Raw genomic sequence first — 11,198 nt, 5'->3', positions numbered from 1 at the left:
GGACTCCTCCGTCTGGGAATCTAGCTAATTTTATATTTAGAAATTATAGACCCAGCACCTGTGCTTCTCTAGAGAAAGGAATGCACCTTACCAAAGATAACTTAGAATTGTGACCACAATGTGGACATTTAAATCCAGACAAAATTATTCATTTATGGGGCCTACTAGAAATGAAGGAATCTCAAACATCACAGAAACAATGGGATGCATTTTTTTATCCATATACGGAGACTTCTGAAAAACTAAATGAATCTGAAACTGCCACTCTAAAAGACTCAATAGGCCAGGCATGGTGGCTAACGCCTCTAATGCCAGCACTTTGGGAGTACGAGGCAGATGGATCACTTGAAGTCAGGAGTTCAAGACCAGCCTGGGCAACATGGCGAAAGCCGGTCTCTACTAAAAATACAAAAAACAGCTGTAATCCCAGCTACTAGGGAGGCTGAGGTAGGAGAATTGCTTGAACCTGGGAGGCAGAGGTTGCAGTGAGCCAAGAGTGCGCCACGCACTCCAGCCTGGGTGACAGAGTGAGACTGCATCTCAAAAAAAAGAAGTAAAACTAAAATTAAAAAACTCAATATAAAAAAAATAAATAAATAACCTCAATATAAAAGGGAAATAAAGCAAATGAAAAACTTAAATAACAAATTGATGGAGAAACAAAAAAGTTTAGCCGTTGGCTGATGTAACTCCCACAGCTCCTTCCCTTAACTTTCTCTATCCGGTTAATCTGAAACTACTAAGTCTTTAGCCCAACTGGCTTTCCACCTAGAGGACAATAAAAGATGGAATTTAGACTAAGGCCTTCTAAAGTTAGGCCTTCAGATTAGCCAACTCTGGATTCTGTAACTACCTTAAGTCCTTGGTCAAAAACTGAACTCTGACCTATACCCAAAGCTTTTCCAAACCTCAGAGAAAATTCACCATCATTTACTAAGGAATTTCAAATCTTCATAGGAGCATATGACCCTGGGCTTCCTGATTTGCATCAGTTTATACAAATGATACTAGGACTTGGAGAAGCAAATAAATGGATCACTATAGCAGCTTGGGATAAACTTGAGGAAAGTATTACTGGTCCTTCAAAAGCTACTCCTAGATTACCAAAGGATGTCAGGAAACAACAACAACAAACCCTCTTAAATGCTATTCCCATTATCTTCCCACAAAAAATTGACTGGTCCATTATCCAGTCATGCAAACAAACAAAGGGATAAACCAGTTCCTTATTACTAAGCTGAACTAAAAATCTTATGTATAAAACCATTCTAGACTTAAAATACATAATGGAACAATTCCTACCACAACTGTAATGCCATACAGTCTTTTAAATAAATAAACTCTTAACAGAGTTGGTGACAGATTAAAAAAACAGATTTGATAGAAAGTCCTTGATATAGCTCAATTGGTCACTATGAGTAAGCAGTTTGAAAGACGTTTAGAACAATAAAAAATGCTAAAAGAAAGAATAAACATTAATAAACTAATATCTTTACAAGTACAACAGCCATAGGAACAGACCTCCTTGTATATATTATAACTCAAAACTGAGTTTTTAACTAAACAAAGGAACCCTGGGTGAACTCTGTACCTCGAGATGGCTGCATTCATTGTAAACAACGAGGTCACTGGAAGACATGTCATTCACACTTGGTGTAGTCCTCTAATAGGCTGCCTCCTTTTGAACCACACTGTTTTTCCATCATTTTCTTTATCCATTCATCTGTTGATGGATACAGTTTGCCTCCAAATCTTAGCTATAAACTAATATTTAGATGATGAAGAGTTTTATGCACTATTTGTGGTTACTGGAGTCATTGTATTCACTTTAGTAACAACTCTAATAAATCAAAATATCCTTCTGAATAAAAAAATATTTCTGTGGTGCGTGTTTCAAATCACACCTATGGAATCCCCATGTCTCAACCAGCCCAAATAATGCTTTAACCATTTTAGAAAAACATGCTTTCCTAATATGTGATACTGCTCCAGGAAATTCGCTGAAATGAGATTTACCCTCTGCGTTGAGAGAACACATAGCATTCTGCTTCAAATGAGAAATCATCTTGATATTTCCAGATTCTCAAGAACAAGAAGTTCTCTATTCTCTACAGGCAGGAATTTATAACACTGACACTCAGATGTCGTGGAAAGTAAAACGTTCCTCTTCAAAGTTTCTCTTCTTGTTAAGAAAAATAATAATAAATGTTAGAAATAATAGTTTATTTTAAAGACTTTCTTCAAAGTCTTACGGTTTTTTGCTAATAACCCATTGTTAAGCCCTATCCTATGTAGCTGTCAGACATAAGAGAATAAGTACATTATATGTCCTTGTATCTTAACCAAGATACTTGTGCTAGACATGCTCATGGGCAGGTAGTACATTCTGTGTTCTTGTACTTTAACCAATATATGTGTGCTAGACATGCTCACAGGCATGTCCCAGATCGCAGCCCATACCCCTTCCTTATTTGGGAATGTTATTACTTTTTTAAGTCCTTCAGCAAGCAGCTTCCTCTATTCCTTTGTTCTCATTGCCTTTACCTATTTAGAAAAATTTTAAATTATTAGCCAATCCGGTTCAGTTTAGATTGTGAGGTCTGGCTCCAACCAATGGAGATCAGACACAGCAGTAAGGACCCAATGTGTAAGGAATAAATATGCTTGCCTTTTCTTTGTTTATTGTGTTTTTGTGGCTAGACGACTGACAGACAGCGTCCTTTCTACAGAAAGAAAAATGGCCTTGTTGAGAGAGCTTTTTATCTGAATGTTAATTTTTCCTTGTGGTACTGAGAAACAAGCATTTTACTTATAATAGATGTACAAAATCCTTGACCTTTCTAAAGTACTCAAATCTTGTGGGTGTTCTCCATAAGAAAAAAGTATTAAACCTATAACAAACTAAATAGACTATTCTAAGCCATTGCCTAAATTTTTCCAGTATCCAGTAAAATTGGAGACAATTCAGAGATCCAGTAAAATTGGAGGCAATTCACCAATTATAGCAGACTTATTTAAATGAGGACTTATAATTCCTTACCTAATCCCTACAACATTCCAATCCTACCAATCAAAAATCTAATGGACAAGTTGGGGATTTGGTCAACGTTTATGTGCAGTAAACAAAATTGGGATCTCAAAATTTCCTGTGGTCTTACATCCAAAAACCAAACAGAGAAAAATCAAATGGAACCAGGTCTTTATGGAGGTCACTATCACCACATCCCAGTGCTCAGAGCTTCTACCACTCTCTGAGGAAAGTACCATTTGGGTGGTGAGCCCTCTTTTTATGCAGTCAGTAACCTCACCAATCATATATGCTGATCAATCTTATCATCTCATCTACCATATAATCCAAAGGACCCACCCCAAATAACTCAGATGTAGAATCAGGGAACATAATTGGCTTTCTGTAATTGGATCCTCAGAGTTTACTTGAGGATAAATTGTTTAAAAAAAAGAAAAAGAAAAAAAAGGCTAGCCATCATTAGATTTGGCTTGACAGGACCCAAGTTATTTAGGCAGGTCCCTTGGATTATATGGTTGAGGAGATGACAGAATTGATTAGCATATATAGTTGATGGGGTTATCAACTGCATAAAAAGAAGGCTCATTAGCCAAAAGGTACTTTCCTGGGAGAGTGGAAGAAGCTCTGAGCACCAGAATATAGTGACAGCAACCTCCATAAAGACCTGGCTCCATTGGATTTTCCTATTTGGTTTCTGGTGAGTACTGGAGAAATTTTCACCAGGGCAGACAGACCTTGTTTATTTTGTCAATGAATTTTAACGTGAAAACAATCATTTAATTGGACTGTGGATATTTCACGGCAAGCTCTCTGAGGGGAGTTTAGGTTACTGTGGACATGGAATTTATCTCAAATTCTAGTTTATATGCAATGACCAGAGGAAAACTTACCTAACCTTGGCACACAGGAGTTGATTTCTCTGGGCTGGGAATGTTGGCTCATGCCTGTAATCCTAGCACTTTAGAAGCCTAAGTCAGGAGGATCACTTGAGGCCAGAAGTTGGATACCAGCATGGCAAACATAGTGAGGCCTCATCTCTATACAAAAATGTAAAAGTTAGCTGGGCATGGTGGTGGCTCATACCTATAGTCTTAGCTGCTCAGGAGGCTGAGGCGGGCAAATCCCCTTGAGCTCAGGAATTAGAGGTTATACTGAGCTGGGATCATGCCACTGCACTCCAGCCTGGAGGACAGAGTAAGCCTGTCTCAAAAATAAAACAAAAGAGTCTATTTTCTGCAATTAGATTAGTGGAAGAATACAGTACATAAATAAGTTTACTAGGTTGAGATTCAGAGAATTGTTCTCTGAGGTGTGACATTTAAATTTAGACTTTAGGAATGGGAGAATGAAGAAAAAATCTGTTTGTGTGGATTGGGGTGGATATACACGTGGAAGAAGGGTCATAGTAAACAGGGAACAGATAAATTAATGCTTAATTTTGATTGTGCAATTCTTAGGTTGCCTGTAAAAGATTGGTTCATCGATGACTGGTGTTGTCATTAACTAACATTGGAGACTAGGGGCTGTATTTTTATATGGTTTTGTGGGGAAAGTACTGTCCTCAGACATTTCATTGTCTGCAGCTATGCAAATAGAAATGATCTCAGAAGTAGAATCCAGACAAGAATCTGTCACTGCCAGTTTGGAGATAGCAACGGAAGAAATGGAAGCAACTGAATTAATGAGTGAGAGTGCCAAGATAGAGTACAAAAAGAAGAGAGAAGAGAGTCTAGGATGGAATTCTGGGTCATTTCAATAGTATTGTTTGTACTCTTTGCAGAGTACTTAGGGGAGCAGTGACTACAGAGTAGTTTTAAAACAGTAGTATGAAAAGGGAATCATAGTTCAGTTCTTCCTTGTTCCAAGTAAAAGACCAAGGAACACTCATTAGGTATTTTATGGGAAGATTACTGATGTTGTTAGCAAGACATATTAATGAACAGACCACTGATGGTCTTAGAAAAATCACAGGGTAAGAGGTCATGAGGAAATGTCACTATTTGAACTTTCTTATTTTCAGCTCAACTGAGGGAAGGCACAGGAAGCAGATACTAGAGAGAAAATAGATTTAAACGAGGTTTTTGTTTCAAAATAGAAGAGATACAATAGCTTCATGATGATAGATTGAGAAGAGGAGGAGGGGGGATGGTAAAGAAGATTTACTGTATAACTGGTAACATGAAGCTCCCAAGGGCAAGAGATAACGTTTGAGTTTAACTGAATCAATTAAACATGCCAAGGGAAGAAAAGACTTCAGTTTTATGGGCAAGAAGTAGTAGTGGATGGGTATGTATTAAAGTATAACTGTATACTTTATGGTAGTGAGCTAAGCTAATTTGTGAGAAAATTTAATTGATATTTGTAGGAGGAGGAAATTCCATCTGCGTAAAGCATGATAAATATAAGTATGTGCATGATGCAAAAGCCATGAAGTACATTTGATGTATTTATGGAGCTACAAGAATAATTTAGATAGCAAGATACAGTGGAATTGCCAGACATATTTGAGAGTTACTAGGAATCTCCTAATCATGTTTTCTATCAGAACTGGCTACTGAATAGGAAAAAATGTGAAGCCACTAAGATTGGTATTTAGATCCAGAGTAAGATCAGATAGTATGAGGTAGTGAGAGGTCAAACGAACAGATAATTTTTACTTTTAATTTTTATCTGAACCTTAGCTGAAAGGAGTGAGTTAAGGCTACGTTAAGAACTCTGTCAGAGAGTGCACTGATTACCCACCTGACCCTGTAAAGACAGGAAACTGCCTGAAACTCCCCACCTCAGATGACACTGTTGTGCAAGCATTAACAGAGCAGGATCTTTGGCCCCTGCTGCCACATCTGGAACAAGCTCCAGTTCCAGTCTCTCATCCAGCACCTAGCCAGCCTCTCTTTTCAGCAACACTGCTGACTGAAGAGGAACAAGTTAGAACAGCTCAAAGAAAAAGCCTTCTAGAGTGTTTGCCTAAAGAAGTTTATAGCGCTGGAAGAGACAAATCAGAAGAGGAGATGCCAGAGCATGTGATTTGTTTACTAGAATTTGTTTGTGGGGAGCCTATTCGATGTCTGCCATGCAAGCACTTCTTTCGTCTTGACTGTACAGATACATGACTGCTGCAATCTTTAACATGTCCTTACTGCAGCGCTCAGTTGACGCAGCACTGTCTTCATCCTTGCGACCAACTGGGTGACTTCAAGAAAAACTTAATTTTTGATGGTCTTGGTTTTTGTGACTAAGCCAAAGAGCCAGGGAATAAAAATTATGATGATGTACCAAAAGTTGTCTAAAATTTTTAAAATAACTACAGATGCTGGAATATAGTAAGTGACATTTTAGAAACTTACAGGGAAAAGTAGAATGATTTTCTTATGTACAGGTTGACTCAAGGTTTATAAATCCAAGTGCATTTACATTTTGTTTTTGCTCTAGTACATAAGAATTGTGTAATGTGTTGCAGCAGCTGCATTTCTTTCAATTGTATGTGAAGATTAGGGAAAAGGTTGTGGTTATTTTTACTAAATGTAATAACTTCTCCCCAGAGCAAACCCTTAACTAAAGTTATTGGCATTTACCTTAAGGTTTTTTAAAGAGCTGCATTTAAATGTTCAAATAAACTTCCAAAAGGCCCTTAGGTTTTTTCTCCATCATTTTATGAAAAGTTTAACTTTTTAAATGTCTCATAAATCCAATCAAGTTTTTAAAAGGGGTATGTTCCACACAAGAAGCCCAGATGAGTTTGATATCTGTGTAATCAGGATAAGTCTCCAGGAATGTAGCACTAATTGGGTTTATTTTCTATGTTACATGCTTAAGAGGAGGACAAAATAGAAGTCTCATTTGCTTAGAGAAGTTGAAGAGTGAGAGACATTAGAAGAACAAAGAGAGATTTCCTGCGTAACCTGTCTCTGTGTTTTGTTTTTTTGTGTTTTGTGCGTGGGGTATTTTTCTTTTTTTGATTTTTTGTTTGTTTGTTTGTTTTTGTTTTGTTTTGTTTTTTTTGTGAGTTTTTTTGGTAGAGGAGTCTCACTATGTTCACCAGGCTGGTCTTGAACTCCTGAGCTCAAGTGATCCACCTACCTTGGCATCCCAAAGTGCTAGGATTACAGGCATGAGCCACCCAGCCTCTCAAATCTGCCTCTGAATCTAATTGACTTTACTGTCTCCAGGTTTGAGTCTTCCACTAAACTAGAAGTTAGCCAGCCTCATTTTATTCCTATTTATTTTATAATGGCTATATAATTTTGAAACCACTGTTCTACTGTTAAACACTATGCTGTGGGAGAAAATGGATAATTTTATTTTCTATTTAAAAAAAACGAGGGTATTCAAATAGGAAAGGAGGAGGTCAAACTGTCTCTATTTGCAGACAACATGATTGTATATCTAGGAGACCCCATGGTCTCAGCCCAAAATCTTCTGAAACTTATAAGCAACTTCAGCAAAGTTTTAGGATACAAAATCAATGTGCAAAAATCACAAGCATTCCTATATACTAATAACAGACAAACAGAGCCAAATCAAGAGCAAACTCCCATTCAAAATTGCTACAAAGAGAATAAAATACTTAGGAATACAACTAACAAAGGATGTAAGGGACCTCTTCAAGGAGAACTACAAACCACTGCTCAACAAAATAAGAGAGGTCACAAACAGATGGAAAAACATTCCATGCTTATGGTTAAGAAGAATTAATATCATGAAAATAGCCATACTGCCGAAAGTAATCTGTAGATTCAGTGTAATCCCCATAAAGCTACCAATAACCTTCTTCACAGAATTGAAAAAAACCAATTTAAACTTCATATGGAATCACAAAAGACCCCGCATAGCCAAAACAATCCTAAGCAAAAAGAACAAAGCTGGAGGCATCACATTGCTGGACTTCAAACTATACTACAAAGCTACAGTCATAGTCATCAAAACAGCATTCTTGTTTTTGTCAGATTTGTCAAAGATCAAATGGTTGTAGATGTGTGGTGTTGCTTCTGGGCCTCTGTTCTGTTCCATTGGTGTATGTCTCTGACAAAATAAAATCTGACAAAAACAAGCAATGGAGAAAGGACTTCATGTTTAATAAATAGCCATGGGAAAACTGGCTAGCAATGTGCAGAAAGCAGAAACTGGACCCCTTCCTGTCAACCTTACACTAAAATCAACTGCAGATGGAAGATTTAAACATAAAAATTAATACCATAAGAACTCTAGAAGAAAACATAGGCAAAACCATCCAGGACACAGGCATAGGCAAGGACTTCATGACTAAAACACCAAAAGCAATGGCAATAAAAGCCAAGATAGTCAAATTGGATCTAATCAAAATTCAGAGCTTCTGCACAGCAAAAGAAACCATCATTAGAGTGAACTGGCAACCAACAGAATGAGAAAAAATTTTTGCAATCTACCCATCTGACAAAAGGCTAATATCCAGAATCTACAAAGAACTATAACAGATATACAAGAAAAAAAAACAAACAACCCCATTCAACAGTGGGTGAAGGATATGAACAGACACTTTTCAAAAGAAGACATATATGAGGCCAAAAACATATGAAAAAATGCTCATCATCACTGGTCATTAGAGAAATGCATATCAAACCACAATGAGATACCATCTTACAACAGTTAGAATAGCAATCCTTAAAAAATCTGGAGACAACAGATGCTGGAGAGGGTGTAGAGAAATGGGAACACTCTTACACAGTTGGGAGTGTAAATTAGTTCAACCATTGTGGAAGACAGTGTGGCGATTTCTCAAGGATCTAGAAATAGAAATTCCATTTGATCCAGCAATCTCATTACTGGGTATATATCCAAAGAATTATAAATCGTTCTACTATGAAGACACATGCACACGTATGTTCATTGCAGCCCTGTGTACAATAGCAAAGACCTGGAACCAACTCAAATGCCCATCAATGATAGACCGGAAAAGAAAATGTGGCACATATACACCATGGAGTACTATGCAGCCATAGAAAATGATGAGTTCGTGTCCTTTGTAGGAACTTGGATGTATCTGGAAACCATCAGTCTCAGCAAACTGACACAAGAACAGAAAACCAACACCGCATGTTTTCACTCATAGGTGGGTGTTGAACAACAAGAACACATGGACTCAGGGAAAGGAGCATCACACACTGGGGGCAGTTGCAGGGGTAGGGGAGGGACAGCAGAGCAGGGGGAGGGATAGCATGGGGAGAAATGCTGGATATAGTATACACCTAAAGTAAAAGAAAAAGAAAAAGAAAAAAGAAATTAAACTCTGAAAAAAAAAAAAAAAAAAAAAAAAAAAGAGAGAACTGGCAGGGTGCAATAGCTCAAGCCCCACTTGAGCCCAGTAGCCCAGGACCAGACTGGGCAACACAGTGAGATGTGTGGCCAGGCTCCTTTAGAATCTATTTAATGATAAGGTGGAACAAGAGACTTTCAACATGCAGATCCAGCACCAAAATCCACTGTGCAAGAAACAAAAGCATATGTGATAATGCTACTGTTGTGTTCCATGATTCCCACAGGGCAGGTCAGCACATGAATTAGAAGGCAAGGGAGTCAACTTTAGAGGAAATTCAGTTGACTACAGATACCTTAGTAAAACCTAGAGTCCTGTTGTAGTAATTATGATTAGCAGAAATATCCCTTCATTTCCTAATTTATGCATATAAAAATTATATGTCAAGTTTAAGCACCATATAAGACAATGTTAATAACTACAGCATTGGCAAATGACTATGTATCATGAAGGGTTAGGATTATCACCCCACAAGTCTGAAGTACCAAAAAGAAAAAAAATTCTAGTACTAGTAATTGAGACCTAGTGACTGTGATTTGCATACATTTGATTACTGAATCCTCACACTAACTTTGTTATTTACAGGTCAGTGTCCCATTCAACAAATGACAAATATGAACCAGGTTCAGAACGCTTTATTAATACAACAAAGTCACACAGCTAGAAAATGACACAGCTAGAATTTTAACTAAGGTTTGTCTCTGAATCTCAAATTTCTAAAAGGGCTTATTTTGAGAAACAGATATCAGACCCAGCTTATCATTTGTCAGATAAATGATCAGAGACCCCCTCCTTTTCATCCAGTCCACACAATGAGTCCTCATGCTCTCTCGCACATGGCAAACTCCACTGCAATGACCCTACTTCCCAAACTTCATGCCCCAGCTCTCTTCAGTCTACCCACACTTAGCCATTTCAGCACATACCCAACAGACAAATGATTCTTACATCCCTCCAGTATTTCACCACTCTGGTGATCGAGAGCCGAGTCCCAGACGACACTGAATAGCTCTCCTTTCCGAGGCTGCTTTGCCAATTTAGGGTTATCACAGAGTCAACATAGATAGTCATGAAGCTAATGATAAAAAGGGATCTGTGCCTTATTTGTGTAATAAAATAAAAAATAAATTTTAATGCTCTTGGGAAATCATGCTACCCCTGAAATGCAACTGAGAATATCAGAAGGAAAATTCTTTCTTTCTTTTTTTTTTTTTTTTTTTTTGAGACGGAGTTTCGCTCTTGTTACCCAGGCTGGAGGGCAATGGCACGATCTCAGCTCACTGCAACCTCCGCCTCCTGTGTTCGGGCAATTCTCCTGCCTCAGCCTCCTGAGTAACTGGGATTACAGGCACGCGCCATCATGTCCAGCTAATTTTTTTTTGTATTTTTAGTAGAGACGGGGTTTCACCATGTTGACCAGGATGGTCTTGATCTCTTGACCTCGTGATCCGCCCACCTCGGCCTCCCAAAGTGCTGGGATTACAGGCTTGAGCCACCGCGCCCGGCCGGAAAATACTTTCTTACCTTTTTATTATACACCAGAATTAGCTGACAATTTTGTTTGTTTATTATTTATTTATTGATTGATTGATTGATTGATTGAGAAGGAGTCTTGCTCTGTCATCCCGGCTGGAGTGCAGTGGCACAATCTTGACTCACTGCAACCTCCATCTCTAGGGCTCAAGCGATTCTCGTGTTTCAGCCTCCCAAGTAGGTGAGACAACAGGTGTGTATCACCATGCCCAGCTAATTTTTTTATATTTTTAGTAAAGATGCGGTTTCACCATCTTGGCCAGGCTGGTTTACAATTCCTGGCCTCAGGCAATCTGCCCACCTTAGCCTCCCAAAGTTCTAGGATTACCGGAATGAGCCACCAAA

At 38.2% G+C, this 11,198-nt stretch overlaps 1 protein-coding gene across 2 annotated transcripts in view; it reads left to right on the top strand.

The window, feature by feature from the left end:
• Positions 1-11,198, top strand: part of ZNF596 (zinc finger protein 596) — a 56,689-nt gene that overhangs the window by 19,511 nt on the left and 25,980 nt on the right. The gene's annotated exons all lie outside the window — the stretch shown is intronic.

This window comes from Saimiri boliviensis, chromosome 13 (genome assembly GCF_048565385.1).
Source record: "Saimiri boliviensis isolate mSaiBol1 chromosome 13, mSaiBol1.pri, whole genome shotgun sequence".
Taxonomy (NCBI): domain Eukaryota; kingdom Metazoa; phylum Chordata; class Mammalia; order Primates; family Cebidae; genus Saimiri; species Saimiri boliviensis.
Note: the sequence above shows the minus strand (reverse complement) of the source record. Positions and strands in the feature narration are given on the sequence as shown.